The sequence below is a fragment of the Sorex fumeus genome, unplaced genomic scaffold, assembly GCF_029834395.1.
Source record: "Sorex fumeus unplaced genomic scaffold, SorFum_2.1 ptg000030l, whole genome shotgun sequence".
Lineage (NCBI taxonomy): Eukaryota > Metazoa > Chordata > Mammalia > Eulipotyphla > Soricidae > Sorex > Sorex fumeus.
The window spans coordinates 12086082-12102633 of record NW_026606087.1 but is presented as its reverse complement, the minus strand read 5'-3'; positions in this window follow the sequence as shown (position 1 = coordinate 12102633).

Sequence of the window (16552 nt, the reverse complement as noted above, 5' to 3'; positions counted from 1 at the left end):
TTTTTTCTTCTTCTTCTTCTCCTCCTCCTTCTCCTTCTCCTCCTCCTTCTCCTTCTCCTTCTTCTTCTTCTTCTTCTTCTTCTTCTTCTTCTTCTTCTTCTTCTTCTTCTTCTTCTTCTTTTTTCTTCTTCTTCTTCTCCTCCTCCTCCTTCTCCTCCTCCTTCTCCTCCTCCTCCTCCTCCTCCTCCTCCTCCTCCTCCTCCTCCTCCTCCTTCTTCTTCTTCTTCTTCTTCTTCTTCTTCTTCTTCTTCTTCTTCTTCTCCATGACCTTCTTGTGTATGACCCCAAGCACTGCTCAGCAGGCCCAGGTTCATTTTCAGCAATACTTGACCAAAGATAAGACAGTTCACCACTAGGATCCAGAGATCATGCACTTCTGACCTGGAGGCTATCCTCCTGGTCCCACTTTCTACATTTCTTTTGCAAAAATATATAATCTCCAAGTCTTCATGGAACTTGGAATAGCCAGGTCATATCATTTAAGCCATATTGTTATTGTCTCCTTAATATGTCTACTCTGTCCCTAAGGCTGGAGTGATAATATAGTAGGGAGGGTGGTTGTCTTGCCACTCAACCAAACTGGGTTCAATACCTGGCATCCCCTATGGTGCCCTGGGTGCAGAGCCAGAAGAAACGTCTGTGCATCACCAGATGTTATCCCAAAACAAACAAATATAAACACAATATGTGCCTTATCTACTTTAGCTATTTCTAATATAAACAGGTAAAGAATAAAAGTAAGAATTGCTGTAGAGAAGAGCTATTCAAGTTACGGTGAGAGAAGGAAGAAGAAGAAGAAAAAGAAGAAGAAAAGAAGAAGAAGAAGAAGATCAAATGCTTTATAAAGAATATAGCCAGTTCAGACACTAACACATCTGCATTCTGGATCATAAAAAGAAGTGAAAAGGAGAAATCTTCCCATCCCACCCCTCATTTCAGTAGGACCACACACTCCCTAGTTCTGAGGGCTGGAGGGCCTGGAGTCATTTTTGACAATAGAATGTGCTTTTCCACTTAAGCCATATCCTCAGACCTAAAAAATCTTTTCAGAGGAACCCCTCAAGCCCAGGAGCTCCAGAGGTGAGCACTGCATTTCACTCAGGCACTGAGGGGACCCGCTGCTCCCTATACAGGTGAGGGGATGGTGGCGTGGCCTCTGAGGTGGCAGTCATTTTCCCTCTCCCAGCATTTTGGACTCACAGCTCAGCCTCCATTATCTAATTCTGAAGGGGACATCCTGGCTATCTCAATCACATTAGACCAATATTTCACTAGCCTATTCCAATCAAAATACTCCTCCCAAACACCAAAATAACAGTGACCCCAGGGAATTGAACAGTCCTAATGACAAAAAACACATCTCCTGAAGCTACACTAGCGACCCCATGTAAGGCACAGAGGAGCACTGAGGAGAAAGTATTCTAAAAGAGGAAAAAAGAGACCACCATTGACCAAGCCCATCTAGAATTCTCCCTTGTAGTGAGATGTGGTCACTGATAGTGAACTAAAGGGGCCCATCTCCCAGCGAAAGCTGTATTAAGGGGAAAATTTATAGCTCTGCAAGCCTATCTTAAGTCGATAGAAACGATGCACATAAACAATTTGACCTCACAGCTCAAGACCTTAGAAAAGGATCAACAGAAAGAGCCTAAATCAGGCAGAAGGAAAGAGATCATAAAACTTAGAGCAGAAATCAACGACACGGAAAACAAAGAAACAATCCGAAAGATCAATGAAACCAAGAGCTGGTTCTTCGAGAAAATAAATAAGATAGATAAACCACTAGCAACACTCACAAAGAAACAGAGAGAGAGAACCCTAATAAATCGAATCAGAAATAAGAATGGGGATATCACAACAGAAACTAAAGAAATTCAAGAGATCATCAGAGAATACTTTGAAAGTCTCTATGCCACGAAACACGAGAACCTAGAAGAAATGGATAAATTCCTGGATCTCTACCATCTCCCAAAGCTGAATCAAGAAGATATAGAGTACCTGAATAGACCCATTCACATCAAGGAAATTGAAACTGTAATCAAAAGTCTTCCCAAAAACAAAAGCCCAGGCCCAGACGGATTTACTAGCGAATTTTTCCAAACATTTAAAGAGGACCTATTGCCAATTCTTCTCAAGATTTTCCAGGAAATTGAAAAAACAGAAACTCTCCCAAACAGCTTCTATGAAGCCCATATCTCTCTAATACCAAAAGGAAACAAAGACACCACAAGAAAAGAAAATTACAGGCCAATATCCCTGATGAACACGGATGCGAAGATTCTCAACAAAATACTAGCCAATAGAATACAACAACTCATCAAAAAGATCATACATCATGACCAAGTGGGATTCATCCCAGGGATGCAAGGATGGTTCAACATTCGGAAATCAATCAACATAATCCATCATATCAACAAAAGAAAAGATAAAAATCATATGATCATATCAATAGACGCAGAGAAAGCTTTTGACAAGATCCAGCACCCATTCATGATGAAAACCCTTGCCAAAATGGGGATAGAGGGGACTTTCCTCAATATAGTTAAAGCCATCTACCACAAACCTACAGCAAACATCATCCTCAATGGGGAAAAACTGAGACCCTTCCCCCTAAGGTCAGGAACGAGACAAGGATGCCCACTCTCTCCACTACTGTTCAATATATTACTGGAAGTACTTGCAATAGCGATTAGGCAAGAAAAAGATATTAAGGGCATCCAGATAGGGAAAGAAGAAATTAAGCTCTCACTATTCGCAGATGACATGATACTATACTTAGAGAACCCTAAAACCTCTACCAAGAAACTCCTAGAAACAATAGGCTTGTATAGTAAAGTGGCAGGCTATAAAATCAATACCCAAAAATCCATGGCATTCCTATACACAAATAGTGAAAGAGAAGCAAGTGACATCAAGAAAACAATCCCATTCACAATTGTGCCCCAGAAAATCAAGTATCTAGGAATCAGCTTAACTAAGGAAGTAAAGGACCTGTACAAAGAAAACTACAAAACGCTACTTCAGGAAATAAAAGAGGACACGAGGAAATGGAAAAATATCCCCTGTTCATGGATGGGGAGAATCAACATCATCAAAATGGCAATACTTCCCAAAGCACTGTACAAATTCAATGCAATCCCTATAAGGATACCCATGACATTCTTCAAAGAAATGGAGCAAACACTCCTGAAATTTATATGGAACAATAAGCCCCCACGAATAGCTAAAGCAATTCTTGGGAAAAAGAAAATGGGAGGAATCAACCTCCCTAACTTCAAACTCTACTACAAGGCAGTAATAATTAAAACAGCATGGTACTGGAACAAAAGCAGAGCTGCAGACCAATGGAACAGAGTTGAATATACTGACATTTCCTCCCAAACATATAATCATCTAATTTTTGATAAGGGGGCAAGAAAAGTGAAATGGAGCAGGGAAACCCTCTTCAACAAACTGTGCTGGCAAAATTGGACGGCTACATGCAAAAAAGTGGGCTCAGATCTCTGCCTAACACCATGCACAAAAGTAAGATCAAAATGGATTTATGACCTCAACATCAGACCAGAATCCATAATGTTTATTGAAGACAAAGTCGGCAAAACTCTCCATGATATTGAAGCTAATGGTATCTTCAAAGATGTCACGCCACTGGCCGAGCAAGTGAAAACAGAGATAGACAAATGGGACTATCTTAAACTAAGAAGCTTCTGCACCTCCAAAGAAACAGTGACCAAAATACAAAGACAGCCTACAGAATGGGAAAGGATATTCACCAAGTACACATCCGACAAGGGGTTGATATCAAGGATATACAAGGTACTGGTTAAACTCCACAAGAAGAAATCACCCAACCCCATCAAAAAATGGGGTGAGGAAATGAACAGAAACTTTCGCAAAGAAGAAATTCGAATGGCATAAAGGCACATGAGAAAATGCTCTACATCACTAATCATCAGAGAGATGCAGATCAAAACCACAATGAGATATCATTTCACACCACAGAGACTGGCCCACATTCACAAGAACAAAAGCAACCGGTGCTGGCGCGGATGTGGCGAGAAAGGGACCCTCCTTCACTGCTGGTGGGAATGCCGGCTGGTCCAACCCTTTTGGAAAACAGTATGGACGACTCTCAAAAAATTAGAATTTGATCTCCCATTTGACCCAGCTATAGCACTCCTGGGAATATATCCCAGAGAGGCAAAAAGGTATAGTCGAAGTGACATCTGCAATTGTTTGTTCATTGCAGCACTCTTTACAATAGCCAGAATCTGGAAAAAACCTGAGTGCCCAAGAACAGATGACTGGTTAAAGAAACTTTGGTACATTTACACAATGGAGTACTATGTAGCTGTTAGAAAAGATGAAGTTATGAAATTTACATACAAGTGGTACTACATGGAAAGTATCATGTTAAGCGAAATGAGTCAGAAAGAGCGGGATAGACACAGAAAGATTGCATTCATCTGGGGAACATAAAGCAACAAAACGGGAGACTGACACCCAGGAAGGGCTCAGATTAGTACCAGGAATTTTGCTCCATGAATGGAAGGCCAGCCACAGACTCTAGGTGAAAAGGAAGCTCAGATAGAGAAGAGAGTACCAAATGAAGGGTGTTGTGAGGGCCCTCCCAGGGTGGGAGAAGCATGCTAAAAGTAGTCGATAGACCAAACATGATTGCCACTCAAAGACTCTCTTGCAAAACTCAGTACCCAAAAGAAGAGAGAGAGAACAAGGGGGAATACCCTGCCACAGAGGCAGGATGGGACGGGGGGGGATGAGGGTGGGGGGGATGCTGGGACCCATGGGGATGGATGACAGGCACTGGTGGAGTTATGGGGACTTGATCATTGTATAACTGAATCCCAAGCACAAAATTTGTAAGCCTATAACTGTACCTCATGGTTTTTCACTAAAAAAAAAAAAAGAATTAAAAAAAAATAAAGGGGCCCATCTCCACACTACTACAGTAACATGAAACAACAGCGCAGAAACAACACCCCATGAGGAGTGAATAAAAAAAAGATCCTTGAAGCCTCAAAGAAATTCCCACAAATATAATCTTTCAGACAAAGAATTCAGAGATGAAATGTTGAGAATGTTCAACTAACTCAAAGAAACCAATAAACAAACATCCAGTAAATTACAGGAGAACATGAGGGAAAGAGTGGAATGGACAGCCAACAAAACACAGAAAAACAAGAGCAGAAATGAGAAAGCTACAAACAGAAGTGTCACGAATAAAGACTTCAGAAGATGAAATAAAAATTCAGCGGGCGCCCTCAATAATAGAATGGCTACAGTCGAAGTCAGAATCAGTGAGCTTGAAGATGAGCGGCAGAAAGCTTACAGGCAACAACAAACAATGGAAAAAGACCTCAAAACATCTTCAGAGTGAATCAGAGACTTAGGGGATGACTCCAAGAAGAACAACATTAGAATCATCGGAGTACCAGAAGGACAGGGAGGCAACCCCAGTGTAAAAGCCACAGTTAGAGAAATCATTGCTGAAAAATTCCCAGAGCTGGAGAATGAAGGTATCCAGATCTAAGGAGCCCGAAGGGTGCCAGCTACAAGAGACCTTAATAAAAAGATTCTAAGACATATCATAGTCAAAGTGATGTATGCCATGGATAGAGACACAATACTGCAAGCAGCAAGATCAAAGAAGGAAATCACATACAAAGGAGCACCACTTAGATTTCCAATAGATCTATCAGAGGAAACCCTCCAAGTCCAAAGACAATGGGATATAATGAAAAGACTCAACGAAATGAACTTCTCACCAGGAATACTTTATCCAGCTAAACTCTCACTCAAACTCAATGGAACAATAGACAATTTTATAGATAATCAGGAACTTCATAGACTCAAAACAAAACTTAAAAGCAAGCACTAAAGGGGCTACTGTAAGACAAGAAAAAACCCTACAAGCACAACAATACCCTACAGAAAGATGGCACAAAACCCCATGACAATAATCTCTCTCAATGTAAATGGTCTAAATTCACCAATTAAGAGACACAGAGTGGCAAAATGGATTCATAAACTGAACCCAATATTCTACTGCCTATAAGAACACATCTAAACAGTCATAGCAAACACAGACTCAAAGTCAAAGGATGAAAAACAATCCTGCAAACAAACAACTCCCTCAAAAAAGCCGGGGCAGCCATACTAGCATCAGACAATATAGACTTCAGGTTGAAAAAGATTTGAAGGGACCGCAAAGTCTATTTTTTATTAATGAAGGAATATATACAGCAGGATGAAATCATTCTCCTAAACGTATATGCACCCCATCAGCGACCACCTAAATACTTAAAACAACTGCTAACAGATTTTAAGGAGGACATTGATAGCAACACAATAGTAGTTGGAGACTTCAACACCACCTTATCAGCACTGGATAGACCAACAAGAATAAAACTCAGCAAGGAAACACTGGCTTTGAAGGAAGAAATAGAAGAGAGAGGGCTAAGAGATCTGTACAGGGCTCTATAACCCCAAAAGATAGAATACACATTTTTTTTCTGGTGCACATGGAACATTTTCCAAAATAGACCACATGCTGGGTCACAAAACTTATCCCAATAAAATCAGGAAGATAGAAATTGAATCAACTATTTTTTCAGACCACAATGCACTGAAGACAGAAGTTAATCACACATAGATGTGGAGAACCAAATCAAACACCTGGAAATTAAACGACTCAATGTTGAACAATGAGTGGGTCAGGAAGGAAATTAAGGAAGAAATCAAAAGATACCTGGAAACAAAAGAGAGTGAAGATACAAGCTACCAGAACCTATGGGATGCAGTGAAAGCCATGTTAAGAGGAATATTTATAGCTCTGCAAGCATTTCTCAGGAAGGAAGAAAGGGCCCACATAAATAACTTGACTTCACAACTCAAAGATCTTAGAAAAGGACCAACAAAAGGATCCTGTAATAGGCAGAAGTAAAGAAATAATAAAACTTGGCAGAAATTAACGACATGGAAACCGAAAAAAAAAAACAATCCAAAAGAGCAATGAAACCAAGAACTGGTTCTCTGAGAAAATAAACAAGATTGATAAACCACTAACAAGACTCACAAAGAAAGAGAAAGAGAGGCTCCTATTAAACCGAATGAGAACTGAAAAAGGGGACATCACAACAGAAACCAAAGAAATCTATAAGATCATCAGAGGCTACTTTGAAAGTCTGTATGCCATGAAACAAGAGAACCTAGAAGTAATGGATAAATTTCTGGATTCCTAGAATCTCCCAAGACTGAAGCAAGAATATTTGGAATGCCTGAATAGACCCATTACTATCAAGGAAATTGAGGCTGTAATCAAAAGTCTTTCCCCCAAGAAAAAGCTCAGGTCCAGATGGATTCACTAGTGAATTCTTCCAAACATTTAAAGAAGACCTATTGTCAGTTCTTCTCAAGCTTTTCCAGAAAATTGAAGAAACAGGAACTCTCCCAAACAGTTTCTATAAGGCACATATCTCCATAATACCGAAAGCAAACAAAGACACCACTAAAAAAAGAAACTAGAGACCAATATTCCTGATGAACACAGATGCGAATATTCTCAACAAATATCAGCAAATAGAATCCAACAACTCATTAAAAAGATCATACACCACGACTAAGTGGAATTCATGCTGGGGATGCAAGAACGGTTTAACATTGGATATCAATCAGCATAATTGATCATATCAACAAAAGAAAGGATAAAAACAATATGGTCTTATCAATAGATTCAGAGAAAGCATTTGACAAGATCCAGCACCCTTTTCTGATGAAAACTCTCACCAAAATGGGTTTTGAAGGAACTTTTCTCAATATAGTCAAAGCCATCTACCAAAAGCGTATGGCAAGTATTATCCTCAGGGGGAAAAAACTAAGAGCCTTCCCTTTAAGATCAGGGACAAGACACGGTTGCCCACTCACACCACTTCTATTCAATATAGTAGTCGGAGTACTTGCAATAGGGGTTAGGCAAGAAAAAGATATTAAGGGCATTCAGATAGGAAAGGAAGAAGTCAAGTTCTCACTATTTGCAGATGATATGATACTATACTTAGACAACCCTAAAACCTCTACCAAGAAACTCCTAGAAACAATAGACTTGTATAGTAAAGTCACAGACTATAAAATCAATACCCAAAAGTCCAGGGCTTTCCTATAAGCAAATCATGAGAGAGAAGAAAGTGACATGAAAAAAGCAATCCCAATACAATCATGCCTCAGAAAAATCAAGTACCTCGGAATCAGCTTAACTAAGGAGGTAAAGAACCTGTACAAAGAAAACTACAAAACGCTCACGACCACGATCACGACCACCCTGTTGTTCGTCGATTGCCTCGAGCAGGTGCCAGTAATGTCTTCTTCGTCCTAGCCCTGAGATTTTTTTTTAAGTGCCATATTCAAGGGTTTTTCAGGGTTAGGAGAATGAGACCCATCATTGCTACTGGTATTTGGCATATTGGGTATACCACGGGGAGTTTGCCAGACTCTGCCGTGTGGGTAGGTTACATGTGGTAGCCTGCCAGTTTGTCCAAAGTAGGAATGAGATGATATGATGTCGCGCGGGCGAGGATGTGCCCACGCGCTTCCGGGAGCTGAGTGTGATAATCTCGGGATCCTGGCCGTTGTTGGAGTTACACGGCAGTTGGTGGGTGTAACTGTCTAGTTACTTGCAGGTCCAGTCCCAAACCGTGCAGGCTTGGAGATCTCAGCCCTGGGTACCACACACCTGGGTTCCTCTGCCAGTTCTTTTATGCGTGAGGTTCATCCAAGTGTGTGGAGAGTGGTCCCAGCATGGCCTCGGCTGGGCCCCGGAGGTTATATATATATATATATATATATATATATATATATATATATATTCCAGAGATTATCACACCCAGCTCCCGGGAGAGAACAAGGCAGAGTCTCCTACCCTGTGCCTGACTGTCTCCACCAGGGCCCAACAGCTGAAGACCTCCAGGGCCCTGCCAAGGTCATGCTGGGACCACTCTCCATACACTTGGATGAGCCTCATGCATAAAAGAACTGGCAGAGGAACCCAGGTGTGTGGGACCCGGGGCTGAGATCTCCAAGCCTGCATGGTTTGGGACTGGACCTGCCAGTAACTAGACAGTTACACCCACCAACTGCCGTGTAACTCCAACAACGGCCAGGATCCCGAGATTATCACACTCAGCTCCCGGGAGAGAACAAGACAGAGTCTCCTACCCTGTGCCTGACTGTCTCCACCAGGGCCCAACAGCTGAAGACAAAACGCTACTTCATGAATAAAAGAAGACACGAGGAAATGGAAACATATACTCTGCTCATGGACTGTGAGAATTAACATTGATAAAATGGCAATTCTCCCTAAAACATCATACAGATTCATTGTGATCTCTCTAAGGATATCCATGACTTTCTTTGAAGAAATGGATCAAACACTCCTGAAATTCATATGGAACAACAAACCCCCACAAATAGCTAAAGGAATTCTTAGGAAAAAAGATGCGAGGTATCAACTAAGAAGCTTCTGTACCTCCAAAGATACAGTGACCAGAATACAAAGACAATCTACAGAACGGGAAAGGATATTCATTCAATACCCACCTGATAATGGATTGATATGAAGGATATAAAAGACACTGGTTGAACTCTATAAGTGGAAAACATCCAACTCCCTCAGAAAATGGGGCTATGAAATGAACAGAATCATTCTCAAAGATGAAATCCGAATGGCCAAAAGGCACATGAAAAGTACTCTTCATCACTAACCATCAGGGAGATGCAGATCAAAACAATAATGAGATGTCATCTCACACCACAGAGACTGGCCCACATCCAAAAGAACAAAAGCAACTGGTGCTGGCATGGATGTGGGGAGAAGGGATTCTCCTTCACTGCTTGTGGGAATGCCGACTGGTTCAGCCCTTTTGGAAAACAGTATGGATGTTTCTCAAAAAATTAAGCTCCCCTTTGACCCAGTAATACCACTTCTGGGAATATATCTGGGAGATACAAAGAAGTATAGTAGAAATGACATCTGCACTTTTATGTTCATTGAAACACTGTTTACAATAGCCAAAATCTGGAAATAACTTGAGTGCCTGAGAACAGGTGACTGCTTAAAGAAACTGGTACAACACAGCAGCAAAGAAAACCAGCTGGTGGGATCCACAACTCCCGGAGAATTCTCTGGGCACCATACTGAGCCAATATCACTGGGAGGTCTCAGATGAGGTAGGTGCTGTCTCCCCGTTTTCTCCCAATGGAATCCTGGTGACCATGAGCTTCTACAAGCATGGCTCTGGTATGCGGGCACCAGGACTACTTTCCAAACCGTGCAGCCGTGTGTGCAAAATGATCAATGGAAAGTAAATGATCTAGCATTTGTCCCTGAAAAACAGGCTTGAATGATGGAGGGAAAATCTGAGGAAAATATAATGCCCAACAGAAATGCATCTGGACTGTGCATTTAACTATGGTGCTATGCCGCGCTGGGAGGGGAAGGGTGTCTGTCCCTCCACTTGTCCCCCCTTGTGGTGGCGGCATGGTGGCCTGCATTTTTTAGAGCCTAATGAATAGCCAGGTATGAGACTGCATTGACAAGGCACATGGGGCCTCGTGGGATGGGGGATGGAACCGGCCCTGCTCCCTGCCATGACAATGCTCCTGGTTGCCACCCTTAAATGCCTCCTCTGACTTCTGAACAACCATGATCCCAGAGGCACACAAACCAATCTTGGAACCCAGGTGCTTTTGGCAGTAATCCCTCTAGGTTTATTACTATAAAATATAAAATATTTAATATTATTATTAAAATATCAGAAATCCAAATTCACGTGGTCACTATTGTGGTCACATGACATCATATCCTCTTCATAATCAGCAATAGAAAACAAATTATCTAATTGATGTCCTTTTGGCAGGTCTGAATCTTGGGGATAATTACAAATAATAAAGTTGGATCTTTTGTAGTAATATTGAATGTGATCAATGTAGAGAGAGAGAGAAAGTAAAGTGGAAATATGCCACAGAGGTGGGAGGTGTGTGGAAGGGGGGGTATACTGGGATTCTTGGTGGTGGAAAATGTGCAGTCATGAAGGGACAGGTGTTTATTCATTGTATGACCGACCGAGACTTGAACTGAAAGGCTTTGTGACTGTTCTCATGGTGATTCAATAAATAATAATAATAAAAAGAAACTGATACATCTACACAATGGAAAACTATGCAGCTGTTAAAAAGATGAAGTTATAAAATTTGTTTATCCACATAAGTGGATAAACATGAAAAATATCATGTTAAGTGAAACGAGTCAGAAAGAGAGGGACAGACACAGAAGGATTGCACACATTTTTGGAATATAAAGTAACAGAATGAGAGACTAACATCCAAGAATAGTAGAGATAAGTACCTGGAGGTTTGCTGCACGGCTTGGAAACAGGCCTCACTTGCTGGGGGGAAAGGCAGCTCAGATAGAGAAGGGACCACCAAATAAAGGGTGTTTAGAGGGCCCGCTTGGGATAGAAGATGTGTGCCAAAGTAGACTATAGACTGAACATGACAGACATTCAGTACTTGCATTGAACACCACAACACCCTAAGGAGAGAGATAGTAAAATGGAATGTTCCTGCCACAGAGGCAAGGGGTGGGGAGTGGGAGTGGGATGGCAGGGATACTGGGAACATCGGTGGTGGAGAATGGGCACTGGTGGATTGATGAGTACTCGTTCATTGTATGACTGAAATGAAAGCAGAAAAGTTTGTCTGTAAATGTGCCTCATCGTGATTCATTAAAAAAAATTAACAAAAGAAGAAATCTTTTCAATTATTTAGCACTGTAGCACTGTCCTCCCGTTGTTCATCGATTTGCTTGAGCGGGCACCAGTAACATCGCCATTGTGAGACTTGTTACTATTTTTGGCATATTGAATACATCACAGGAAGCTAGCCAGGATCTGCCATGTGGGCACGATACTCTCAGTAGCTTGCCAGGCTCTCTGAGAGAGACTGAGGAATCAAACCCAGGTCGGCCGTGTGCAAGGCAGATGCCCTAGCCGCTGTGCTATCCTTCCAGCCCAGAGCAGGTTACAGCCCTAAAATGTATGTGTAGGAAAACTGCCACACTCCTGAGAGCTACACAGCCATGCCGGACAGACTTTTTGCAAGAGGGGTGGCCTGAGGGCCATGAGTCAGCGGGCTGTGTGCCAGGAAGACATTTGCCAAATGGAAAAGCCTGTTCTTGGGCTATTGCAAGGAGACCCTTTAACTTGTTTAGATGTTAACTGAGATGCCCCTGCAGAAGGCTCCACTCTGCAGAGTGTGTGTGGAAATGGCTGAAGGCAGGAGGTCAGGGGACACTGCCACACAAAGGAGCCTCCCAAGTGGCATCAGCCCTGGGAACTGCACACTGGGCTGCTCTAGAATAGCTGCAGGGAAGGGAGAGGGAGTGGGCTGGGGGTACCCTCTGGTCCTTGCACACTTGAGCAGGGAGCCCACCCAACTAACTTTTGGTCTTAGTCTGATAGTACTTCAACTCTTCACTTCCTACCTGCTTTTTCTTTGAGAGTTGGGGAAGGAGGCAGGGGTGTGGAGAGAAGGGAAAATGGCCACTGCTTGGATTCACTCCCAAGAGTGCTCAAGGATCACTCCTAAGAGTGCTCAAGAGACCTTATAGGATGCCGGGTATCAAATCTGGGTCAGTTGTATGTTAGCAAAGCACTTTGCCTGCTATACTCTCTCCAACCCCTAACAATTCTTAAATAAGTTTAATCTTTATGGCAGGAATAGAGCTCAGTGGTAAACATTGCATATGAGAAGCAGTCCATTCTTGGCCCCTGGACTTTAAGGGAAAAAAAGGCCTCATTTGATAATATTTAACCCTGTTTTGAAAATCAAATTCACTCAGGAGCAGATTGGCTACGGTCCCTTCAACTCTCTTAGGGCTGATATAAGAAAGTTCAAGGGTATTGCCCAGATGCTCAGTGGGGGAGAAGCAACCTGGCTTTTGTTTTGGAGGTATAGGAATGGGGAGGGGAGAGACAGAGGCTTGAGGGTCAACTGTCCCACAAAATTACAGAGGCAGGACATCTCCGCATCAGTGCTGACTGAGCGCCCACGCTCCCGTGAGCACTCACCAATGAAGGGATTTTCTATCTGAAGGGAGCTCTGCATCCTCCACTATCCTTACAGGAACTCAATGATGGCCCGATGTGAGACCCCACTTTCCAGAGGAGGGACACAAGAGATGCACTGTGAAAGATAAAATCAGCAAAATAGTTGTTGTTTGGTGTCATAATAGTTAACTAACAAGCAGTGTACCTGCTACATGATTTGCAATAGATTGAAAATCAAGAGAAGGCAGAGGATAAATACTTCTTTTAAGTAAAGGAGAAATACTCAAGGGACACAGTTCAAATTTCTTTTCTTTTTCTTTTTTTAACCTTTAGGAGCCACAACCAGCGGTGCTCAGGGTTTACTCCCAGTTCTTTGCTCAGAAATTTGTCCTGCTGGTGCTCAAGGGACCATTTGGGATGCTGGAGATTGAACCTGGATTGGCTATATGTAAGGCAAACACCCTACCTACTGTACTAGTTCTCCGGCTCCAAATTCTCCTTTTGTTTTGTTACAAACATATATGTAAAAAGTATAGGGGAGAAAAAATAACAACAACAACAACAACAAAAGTACTGAGTTGGCAGTAAAGGGAACAAAAGCGATGAGATGCATTAGCTTGAGTCTTTAACCTCAATGGGATGTATTATGAATATTATAGGTGCTTTCTCCTACCCTGTGTCTGACTATCCTCGCCAGGGCCCAACAGCTGAAGACCTCCAGGCCCCAACCAAGGCCTTACTGGGGCCACTCTCCACACACTTGGATAAGCCTCAGACATAACAGAACTGGCAGAGGAACCCAGGTGTGTGGGACCCGGGGCTGAGATCTCCAAGCCTGCACGGTTTGGGACTGGACCTGTCAGTAGCTAGACAGTTACACCCTCCAACTGTCGTGTAACCCCAACAACGGCCAGTATCCAGAGATTGTCACAACAAGCTCCTGGGAGCGTGTGGCCGCATTTGTGGCTGCGCGACTATTTATTTACTTTTCTCTAAGTTTTCAGGGTACCTTAAATATCCAACCTGCACGGCAGAGCCTGGCAAGCTATCCGTGGTCTATGCCAAATAGACCAAATTGATATGCCAAATCCAGTAATAAATGGATCTCATTTCCCTAACCCTGAATATGCAGAGTTGAGAAGGATATGGAAGGAGAGGCTGATAAAACACCAAGGCAGACATAGGCTGCCCAAACACAGAAAAACAAAAATGATTGTCTGTACTTTTAATGCTCGTACGCCGGCATCTGCTGCATCCATTGAAGACCTTATGGTACAAGCATGAAAGATCAAGTACGACATCATTGGTCTGACCGAAACGAGAAGACATCAATCCCATCATGCTGTTTTCGACACTGGAGAAGAACTGTTCCTTGGAACATGTGATAAAAGAGGCATCGGTGGTGTCGGTATCCTTGTCAACACAAACTTAGTCACGAGCATTGATTCATTCGAATGCCTAACAACCCGAATCGGACTATTACACTTGAATAAATGTGGCTCACTACCGGCAGTTTCTATCTTTGTTGTCTATGCACCAACATCCAGTTATGGTGAAAGAGAAACTGAGAAATTCTACATGGAGCTGGAGAAGTTCTATAAAGAAGATCACACCTTCTACAAGATCATTGTCGGTGATTTTAATGCCAAGATAGGACCAAGAAGATCAGTCGATGAACTCCACATCGGAACCCATGGCCTGGAATGGAACGAACAGGGTGACAGACTGTCTGAGTTCATCATGTCAACCAAAACCTTCCATGGTAACTCACAATTCCAAAAGGCTGAATCTAAACGTTGGACATGGGAGTCTCCCGATGGACGGTTCCACAATGAAATAGACCACATCATATTCAATCGGCGGTTTTGCCTAACCGATGTTGCTGTTGTCCCAAAATTCCAAATGGGATCAGACCACCGTCTTCTTCGTGCAAAATTCTACCTCACAGAACGAGGAGAAAAGAATGCAAGGTTTAAGAAGAGGACTCCCAGAACAACCACCAACTGGGAGCTCTTTGGCTCTATTGCGGCAACATGGGAAGATGCCATCATTGACAACATTGATGAGGAATACGATCGAATGATTCAGCACCTCCATGATTGTGCAAGGAATGCCAAGAGAGAGATAACCACAAAAAAAGTCTTTCTTCGAACACTCTTGAACTTATTCGCCAACGTGGCTTGGCACATGCCTCAGGCAACCACAAGCGAACATCCGAACTGGCAAAACAGTGCAGAGAAGCCATCAAGGATGACCTCAAAAACAGGAGAGCAACAGTACTGGTAGATGCAGTAGAAGCTGGGAAAAACATTCGTAATGCCCACCTATCCTTCACCAACTACAAAACCAAGATGACTGCCCTCCGACATCATGATGGATCTATCACATCTTCCAGAAGGGCAATGGAGAAGATTATTCATGACTTCTACTCAGATCTCTTTAATAGCCACATCCACTTGCCCACATACCACATACCACATGATGGATATGTCATTCCCAATGTTCTCCCTTCCGAAATCCAACATGCCATCTCATCGGTAAAGAAACAAAGAGCACCTGGCCCAGACAAGATCAGACCTGAACACCTGAAGAACTTACCATCAGTACTCATCAATACATTGGCTCGACTCTTCACACGCTACCTGTCTGAATGCAAGGTTCTATCCCAATGGAAAACCAGCAGGACTGTACTACTATACAAGAAAGGAGACATCCACGACATTGGCAACTATCGCCCAATCTGCCTATTGTCTGTCCTCTACAAACTATTCACTCGAGTCATCCTGAATAGGATTAGCAGAACACTAGATGAAGGACAACCATGTGAACAAGCTGGATTCCGAAAAGGATTCAGTACCATCTACCATATCCACACAATAACCAAGCTAATTTAGGTATCTCGGGAGTTCAAGTTGCCGCTCTGTCTAATGTTCATTGATTTAAAGAAGGCCTTTGATTCTGTTGAGATGGAAGCGGTCATGGAAGCCCTAGCCAATCAGGGCGTACAAACTCAATACATCAGGATCCTTCGTGAGCTCTATTGCGGATTCACTATCAAGATCTCACCATTCTACAAAGAAGTAATTATCCATATCAAGAGAGGGGTTCGGCAGGGTGATACCATTTCACCAAAACGCTTCAGTGCCACCCTCGAGAACATCATGCGACGACTGGAATGGGAAAACATGGGAGTGAAGATAGATGGTTGGCAACTACACCACCTCCGCTTTGCTGATGACATCATTCTAATAACACCAAACATCAGCCAAGCGGCACAAATGCTGAACGACTTTGACCGTGAATGTGAAAATACGGACTACAGCTGAATCTTACGAAGACAATGTTTATGAGAAACAGCCTTGTTCCTGACGCTCCATTCGCTCTCAACGGAACCACCATCTCCGAATGCAACAGTTATATATGCCTAGGTC